The following is a 10213-nucleotide window of genomic DNA, read 5'->3' as shown; positions in this document are numbered from 1 at the left end:
ATATTTAATATACAAAATATACAAAAAATCTCATATTCTGATAATATTTTTACTGATCCACTGTATTTTACTAAAAGGATGATGTTTCATTGGACTGATAATTATAGATTTAGGATTACAGACCAGTTGCTTCAGTAATATTGTTCAGAGTGTGCCCTGTTGGCAGCGTATGCATTCTTGAATTATCATTCAAAAAACCATTTTACTATTTCGAGTCACCGTGACCTTGACCTTTGACCTAGTGACCTCAAAATCAATAGGGGTCATCTGCGAGTCATGATCAATGTACCTATGAAGTTTCATGATCCTAGGCCCATGCGTTCTTGAGTTATCGTATGACAACCACCTGGTGGACGGACCAACCGACCTACCGACCGACATGAGCAAAGCATGGCCACTCTTCTTCGAAGGGGGGCATAAAAATGTGACTTCTAGAGTGTTAACAAGGTTTTACTATAGCCATATCAGGAAAACTGCCACGCCCCCTGGCGGCCATGTTTTTCAACCAACCAGAACCATTTTCGAGCTCGTCCAAGATATTATTGGAACACATGTTCTGACAAAGTTTCATGAAGATCAGACAATACATGTGACTTCTAGAGTGTTAACAAGGTTTGCTATATATAAAACTGCCACGCCCCCTGGCGGCCATGTTTTTCAATCAACCGGAACCATTTTCGAACACGTCCAAGATATTATTGGGACACATGTTCTGAGTAAGTTTCATGAAGATTGGACAATAAATGTGGCCTCTTGAGTGTTAACAAGGTAAATGTTGACGACGCACGACGGACAAAAGGCGATCACAATAGCTCACCATGAGCACAACAGGTGAGCTAATTATGAGACACATCTTATTTATTTTGATAGATTGAGGGCCCTGTGTCTAAACTTCATATTGGCTACTTTTGAGACTGAGCAAAATTTAAGATTATAACTTGAAACACCAATTTTGTTTATAACACTGCCCCCCCCCCCCCCCTCAAGTGGCAATTCCTCCATTAAAAAAATTAATTCATTTTGCAGACACGTGCCTTCTGAATGTGGGCCCTAAAAGTAAAAAGAAGAAAACCTACATTAATGCTATTCCTACCAAAATACCTCACATACAAGTTTTAACTTGGTTAGGATGCAGAAAAACTGGCAAAAAATATTGAATTCATGTTTTCTTGAAAAAAGCCAACACACTTAACTATTGTGCATATGCATTCTTTGGTAACTGTTTCAGAACAGGTGTTCATATCACAGGTATTCATAAGCCCGGACACCTGTAAGTTCTCATCATCAGTCACCCACGGCTACTTTTCACAGGACACTAGGTGTTAGTTGACTCCAAGGCCAAAAAACCCTTCTTCACAAGGGGCCTCTTTTTCTTCCCCTTAACCAAAAAGGCCCTTTCCCCTACATACATTTCTTTGAAATAATGCATTTTTCTCTAAATTTCCAATCTACCTGTGTTTGTCAATAACACAATGCCCCTACTGCACCGCCTTGATTGATATATTTATTTTTATCATTTGGCAGGTAAAGATAATTATCTCCTTTTAAAGCTTATTACTTCCCTTGGATTTGTTTTTTTAGCTTTGCCCTTGAAGGATGACCTTGACCTTTCACCACTCAAAATGTGCAGCTACATGAGATACACATGCATGCCAAATATCAAATTGCTATCTTCAATATTGCAAAAGTTATGGCCAATGTTAAAAGTTTTCAGACGGACAGACAGTTCAAATGCTATATGCCACCCTACCTGGGGCATAAAAAACACTCCCTGTTATCAGCGTTCTTTGGAAGGACCGGCAACCAGCAATTTCATCGGTTACAAACAATCTTGGCACCGGCTACTTTCCCTAAAAATATCAATTCAAAACCGCGCAAAACGCCGCTTTCAGATTCAAGACGCTAGCTACTTTGAAAATATAACTGGTGAATCAAATTTTTATGGAAGACAGTGTTTTTGTAATTGTTAACCCAGTGAATTCCTGTCAAATACATCAATTCAAACAATTACAAAATTCAAAACTGGAAAAGTAACTTTCACAGCTTATCAAATGTTCAATAATATGATTGCTTAACCATTTTTAAAACATAACAAGCACGACTTTGTATAACTTTTTGTATACTAGAAAATGTTACCAGCCCCCCAGCTTTACAGCAAATCTGAGAAAAATGGGTCCAAAATGTGCTAGTACAACGCTGTTAGGATGTGGCAATCTTGTGCTATTTACCACTGATTGGTACCCCAGATAATGACATCTGGAACTGTGAAAATGCCTATCAAATCTTCAGTAAGCCATCAGTTCGGTAGGTGATATTTTGTGTCATCATAGCAAACACTATGCACCATTTTGTCCTCATTTGGCAGCTGAATTGTGAATCTATATACATGAAGAATATTTATTGTAGCTAAAAAAACTGCATGCATTTCCAGACTTACAATGAAGAGTCCATAAGAGAAATGTGTTCCAGACTTGCACTGAGGAGCTTACAATATTAAGAAGTGTTGACAATTAATTATGCAATACAGATTAAGAACTAAACCTCTCCCAGTGTTAGAAGTCCTGCCAAGACTTGAACTTGGACCTCCTTTCAAGGTGAAAGGCGTTCTACCATTAAACTACAGGGACTGGTCAAACTGGAAAAGGAACAAAAAGTTTGAAGAAATGACGAGTTCTTCATTAATCCTCAATAATAGCTTTTAACAGCTGTTATAGAAAATAATTCCAACAAACAAGTTTCATATACAAATTTTCACTGTTTTATGTAATCTTACATATTTCGGAGGCACTCTTAGGAATTTTAAGACTAACAAGAGATGTGTTTGTCAGAAACACAATGCCCCCCATTGCGCCACTTTGAACACATAAATTTGACCTTTGACCTTGAACGCTGACCTTGACCTTTAGCCACTCAAAATGTGCAGCTCCATGAGATACACATGCATGCCAAATATCAAGTTGCTATCTTCAATATTCAAAAAGTTATGACCAAACTTTAACGAAGGTTAAAGTTTTAGGAACGAAAAATACAATGATATTTGACCTTGAAGGATGATCTTGACTTTTCACCACTCAAAATGTGCAGCTCCATGAGATACACATGCATGCCAAATATGAAGTTGCTATCTTCAATATTGCAAAAGTTATAAAAGTTTAACCAAGGTTTAAGTTTTGTGACACACACACATATAATGACTGACTGAAACAATGACAGACAGAAAGAAAGACAGCCAGGACAAAAACAATATGCTCCCGATCTTTCGATCCGGGGGCATAAAAACCTGAAGCCAGAGTCAGAATTTTGGCTCATTGGTCGAGTAAACAAGAGGGAACATGAAGTCCCTATAGCGATCACCTGAGTTCATGGACATGACTGTTGAAGACTTATCCTGATAGAAGGTGCGAACTTGCAGTACAGTCCAAGCATTTTCCCCAATTTCCCTCGCTACTCCGCGGGCACTCTTATGGATGGAGATTAAGAATGTCCCGCGATACGCAGAGTTTGCATTATTGGGAGTCTCCGAGGTTAACAAGCGGAAAACTGATGAACCGACGTTGAGCAACGCGGAGGAAACTCTGTGTTAAATGAGATAACAATCAATTTAACTTTGTTTGACTTCCAAATTTTCATTTATATAATATATATATATATATATATATATATATATATATATATATACAATTTTTCGGAAATAAGCATTCCTCAAAATAGGATTCATTGTAAATAACCGAAATAATAAAAATATGGGCTGTCAGTTGTAGTGGCAGCCATTGTGTGAATACGTTTTTTGTCACTGTGACCTTGACCTTTGACATAGTGACCAGAAAATCAATAGGGGTCATTTGCCAGTCATTATCAATGTATCTATTTAGTTTCATGATCCTAGGCGTAAGCATTCTTGAGTTATCATCTGGACACCATTTTACTGTGTCTAGTCACTGTGACCTTGACCTTTGACCTAGGCTAGTGACCTGAATATCAATAGGGGTCATCTGCGAGTCATGATCAATGTACCTATAAAGTTTCATGATCCTTGGCATAAGCGTTCTTTAGTTATCATCCGGAAACCATCTGGTAGACGGACCGACGGACAGAGCGACATGTTCGAAGGGGGGCATAAATATTCAACCCATTGGGAATTGGCAAAAAATGACATCTCAAACTGGAAACCTGAAATTCAAAATTCGGCAATCCGGTACAAAGATGGCGACGATCACAGCTTCATTGCTTTATCTGTCTGTTAAACTGATTTTAATCGCTTATAGGTAAAACGCCCTTCGACAGCTAATTGGTGTTAATCTGTTGAGTAATGTCAATAAAGGTGAGAAAAACTTGTCAGTGTTCCCCCCCCCCCCCCAGAAACCTGATCTGATGTGAAAAGGTCGACCTGCTTGGAAAAGTTTCAGATAAATTTGACTGAATTGCGGTAGGGTAAGTTAATCCAGTTCTATAATTGTTTAAAGGCATTTTTGAATTAAAATCTTTTGGTATATCCAAACGAGGTATTATCATGTATGTTAGAAAAATCGTGGTTATTATTATTATTAAGGATTTATTGAAATATGGCTGTTGACAATGCAGGGATTTGCCCCCTATTTAGCACGATTTACTATTTTATGCCAGGGAAAGTTTTTGCACCGAAAACAGCCGAGCTAAAAACAATAATTGACAAATATTAAATAAGGAGTCAAATGACAATTACATGTAAGCCATGATGCACAAGAGTACCAAACACTCAAGACAATTTGTGTAGCCACTGTATGTCTCAGATGTAAATTAAGATATCCACATTGTCTTTCAGAATGTGAACAGCAAGGTAATCATCATAGACATACCAGACTAGAGTGGGAACAGACTGGTTTGTTGATAGATTGAATCGATCATATGACTTTTGCTTTAGTCAAGTAACAGACCATTAACGAGACTTTGAAAGTATTGCAACAATACAATACAAGAGTCTGGTACTTGCAGGGCCCTCAATCCATTTTAGGGGAAGCAAGTCGCTACCCTCATGAAGGTGAATTTTCGCGAGGTTGTCCTTTTTGGAGGATTTTTTTACTTACTCAGACTCTCATTATTACATTTGTACGTGTTTGCACTATATTCATTTCTTTTTTCATAATTAAGTATGTTTGACAAGATTAAATTGAAATAGAATTGAGATATAATAATCATGAGACATATCTTTACTTTTCTGGTGGGGCATTGCGGCCGATGTGGCCGAATTTCGGCCGCAGATTTTATAGATTGAGGGCCCTGACTTGTGAAAAACCTTAAACAAAACAAGATGCGTTTGTGAAACACAATGTCCCCCTATATGATGTTTGACCTTGTAGGATGACCTTGACCTTGTGAAGGATGACCTTGACCTTTCACCACTCAAAATGTGCAGCTCCATGAGATACACATGCATGCCAAATATCAAGTTGCTATCTTCAATATTGCAAAAGTATTCATAAAATAAGCGATTTGGGCCACATATATTTGACCTCTGACCTTGAAGGATGACCTTGACCTTGACATTTTACCACTCAAAATGTTCAGCTCCATGAGATGCACATGCATGCCAAATATCAAGTTGCTATCTTCAATATTGCAGAAGTATTTATAAAATAAGCGATTTGGGCCACATATATTTGACCTCTGACCTTGAAGGATGACCTTGACCTTGACATTTCACCACTCAAAATGTGCAGCTCCATGAGATACACATGCATGCCAAATATCAAGTTGCTATCTTCAATATTGCAAAAGTATTCATAAAATGAGCGATTTTGGCCACATATATTTGACCTCTGACCTTGAAGGATGACCTTGACCTTTCACCACTCAAAATGTGCAGCTTCATGAGATACACATGCATGCCAAATATGAAGTTGCTATCTTCAATATAGCAAAAGTTATTGCAAAATGTTAAAGTTGGCGCAAACAGACCAACAGACAGACCAACAGACAGACAGACAGGGCAAAAACAATATGTCCCCCACTACTAAAGTGGGGGACATAAAAAATAAGCATGAAAAACCCTGACATTGGCAAAATTTGCGTTGTGAAATCGTCCCTTTTAAATTTCTTGGTATCGAAAGCAAAAATCAACACAAATATTGATTTACATTCATTTTGGCTTGAAATGTTCAGTGCAAGTGCTCATTTTATTTGTCAACTTTCAGATAGTGCACTTTTGGAACAAATTTTACCTTTTGGGAAATTTTCAGATAGCAATCACGAATTTTGAACGTTTTCTTCAATTGGGAAAGTTCCCTTTACGGGTACTTTATAAAGAAGGGAAAAAATCACTGTAAACATTTAACAGAGTACAAAGACTCTAAACAAGGCCTTTCTTGTAACTGACAGAAGTGAATACAATGCAACTCAGAGATCTTGGTGGTAAGTGACATCACAAATGTCAGCCAACAATTGAATCATCATTTTCTGCATATATATATTAAGTAGAGTAAAGTGTCCGAAAAACACTTCTTTGGTGTAAGCTCTTATTCAGTAAAAACTCAAATTATTTGCCGTACATATAATCTTACAGCCAATGCCGGCTTGGACAGATCATTTCACTCCCTAAGAGGACAAATAATTAAAGACTTATGAAAAACATACAAATGAGGTTTGTTTTATATTTGAATAATTATACATCATTTTATAAACAATTTCATAATATACACAAAACCATGAAAATTAATTTCCATCAAACATATTTCTCTCAAGCATTAATTAATTTTTTCGTGGAAAGAAAGGCAGTGCATAGTGTATCCTAACATGAGAAAATAAAGAAATCTTTGAATAAATTAGCACCTGCTTCCCTAAGTATAGATCATAAAACTGTTGTCTTGATGTTTATGGTTTTCCGAAGTTTGCAATGACAAAAAAGCATCCTGGCTTTTTAAGCCACAACAACAAGTCCTACATATTAGGCCACAAAGTCTTCATATGACAATGTACACAAAAAAATCCTACCTGTTAAATCTACAAAAAGTGCTACCAATTTTAGTCACTGAAGAACTCTTATTTAGGCAACACAAGTCAATATTACATAACATTCAGCTCAGAGATCTTGGTGGTAAGTGACATCACAAATGTCAGCCAACAATTGAATCATCATTTTCTGCACATATGTTCAGTTTATAGTCAGGTGTCTGAAGAAATTACCAGGGCTTGAAATGAACACTCGCACACTAGCAAAATGCGAGTGAAAAATATCGATTGCGAGTTAAGTTTTAAGTCACTAGTATTTTTTGGCGAGTAAAGACATAGTGAAACAAGATGCGTTTGTGAAACACAATGTCCCCCTATATGATGTTTGACCTTGAAGGATGACCTTGACCTTGTGAAGGATGACCTTGACCTTTCACCACTCAAAATGTGCAGCTCCATGAGATACACATGCATGCCAAATATCAAGTTGCTATCTTCAATATTGCAAAAGAATTCATAAAATAAGCGATTTGGGCCACATATATTTGACCTCTGACCTTGAAGGATGACCTTGACCTTTCACCACTCAAAATGTGCAGTTCCATGAGATGCACATGCATGCCAAATATCAAGTTGCTATCTTCAATATTGCAAAAGTATTTATAAATAAGCGATTTGGGCCACATATATTTGACCTCTGACCTTGAAGGATGACCTTGACCTTTCACCACTCAAAATGTGCAGCTCCATGATATACACATGTATGCCAAATATCAAGTTGCTATCTTCAATATTGCAAAAGTATTCATAAAATGAGCGATTTTGGCCACATATATTTGACCTCTGACCTTGAAGGATGACCTTGACCTTTCACCACTCAAAATGTGCAGCTTCATAAGATACATACATGTGTATGCATGCCAAATATGAAGTTGCTATCTTCAATATAGCAAAAGTTATTGCAAAATGTTAAAGTTGGCGCAAACAGACCGACAGACCAACAGACAGACAGGGCAAAAACAATATGTCCCCCACTACACTGTAACTCCAATATAGTGCGGTCCGTTATAACGCTGTGTCCAATATAACGCGGGGGGTCCTTGGATCCCGTTTTTCCTCCAACCTTCCATTTCTGATTCAAATCCATGTTATGCAACTTCATGTATTTTCATAAATTCAAAGAAGCCGGCGATCACAGCTTGATTGCTTTATCCGTCCGTTTAACTGATTTTAATCGATTAGAGGTTAAACGACACTCGACAGCTAATTGGCGTTAATCTGTTGTGCAATGTCAATAAAGGTGTGAAAACTCGCGAGTCGGTGTTTATTACATGTATCAGAGCGGTTCGATGCGCTAATTTCAAAAAGGCAAGTGCAAGCGGAATATTTATCAAATTAAAGTTATTTAAAACGATTACCTGTTTATGTTTTGTATTTATCGTGTATTGTATTTCATTGTATAAACTATGGCTGTGTAAGTGTGTTATCGTTTATTATAATATGCTACACATGCTTGATAAATAAAAATATCTTTGTGTGTGTTTAATGTTTCAGTACGTATACGAAAAATAAATTTAAAAATCCTGACGATTTATTTACATGCTAACGCAGTGTAATACGGTAGTTAACACTTAAATTTTTGCCCGTTATCAGAAAGTCCACGGAGAGCACGTTTTTTACATGCTGCATATGACGCAATAAAACATTTTTTTTACATGTATCGTATTGCATTCAATCTAAATTTAAATTCGCTCGTCCAATTAAAGCTGTGTCCCATAATGCACCGTACTAATTTTTGAAAAATGGCGTAGGCATATGAATTTGTTTACAAAGTTCTTGTCATAAATGTTAAACATTATTTTTTCGTTAGTGATGTAATTATATTGGATTATCGGATAAATGTGCACATTAGAAAAGCGGTAGTTATACTGTTATTGTTTGATTCGGTTTACATGCATGTATTTGCGGATGACAACACAGCATGACGATGCACGTTTTTTACATGCTGCATATGACGCAATAAAACATTTTTTTTACATGTATCGTATTGCATTCAATCTAAATTTAAATTCGCTCGTCCAATTAAAGCTGTGTCCCATAATGCACCGTACTAATTTTTGAAAAATGGCGTAGGCATATGAATTTGTTTACAAAGTTCTTGTCATAAATGTTAAACATTATTTTTTCGTTAGTGATGTAATTATATTGGATTATCGGATAAATGTGCACATTAGAAAAGCGGTAGTTATACTGTTATTGTTTGATTCGGTTTACATGCATGTATTTGCGGATGACAACACAGCATGACGATAGACAGAACCTATATTATAGGCTATACTTTACCTGTTTTTATAGCCCCTTAAATAAATAAGCTCAAAACTTATAACGCTGTCCGTTTATAACGCTGTTGCGTGGCTTGGACCCCGTCATCCGCGTTATATTGGAGTTACAGTGTACTATAGTGGGGGACATAAAAAGAGTAATATTGCTTAATGCGCTCGACGTCGTGAACGCTAAACCGTAGGTCAATTAATAGAACGTCCTAATACCTGTATGCTTAAGCGCGCACCTTGTATGTAGACTGGTATACTTATAGTACAGATACTCGGATTGTAATGGTACATAGAACATGAAACAATCGATTATTCACACGTGTTCATTGAACTTGAACAGCCATGGCGTCGAAGCGAAAAATAACTAGTTTCCTTTTGCCCACAGACGGAAATAACAATACGTAAGATAAAGCAAAGTTAACCGTTGAGTTAAAAAAAACAACAGAAATTAAATCCTTCTACAAAAACATTTAAAAAGTGGGAAAAAGAACTTAATTAATAACAAATATTTGCGAGAATGTTTTTGATTTTGCGAATAAGTATTAAAGATGCTCGCAATGTTTTGCAAGTAGAAAAAAAAAGTTAAATTCGAGCCCTTATTACCAATTTTGTATTCTGCCATAATCACTCCTAATAAAGGTGAAACACTTAACACTAACTTGAATTTCAAGCAAACAAGTTAACTGTTTCCATAAGCTATAATAACATTAGTGTTTTCACTATAAACATTTATAACTTTGCCCAAGAAGAAATAAGGCAATGTGAGAAAATAATTCAACCTGGTAGAAGTTTGAACTAATAGAAAATTTGTTGAGACATTAGATTAAAAATTGCAGACTTGAAAGTAAAAGCACATAATTATGTGGACTCAGTGCATCAGAAAGACTAATTCATACTAATCAAAACTTTTCATAGAACTTTGTTTGGGCGATTAGTATTTTCATCATACGCACTGA

The sequence above is a fragment of the Dreissena polymorpha genome, chromosome 7 (assembly GCF_020536995.1).
Source record: "Dreissena polymorpha isolate Duluth1 chromosome 7, UMN_Dpol_1.0, whole genome shotgun sequence".
NCBI classification, from domain to species: Eukaryota; Metazoa; Mollusca; class Bivalvia; order Myida; family Dreissenidae; genus Dreissena; species Dreissena polymorpha.
The sequence above is the reverse complement of the archived record's forward strand: the minus strand, read 5'-3'. Positions refer to the sequence as shown.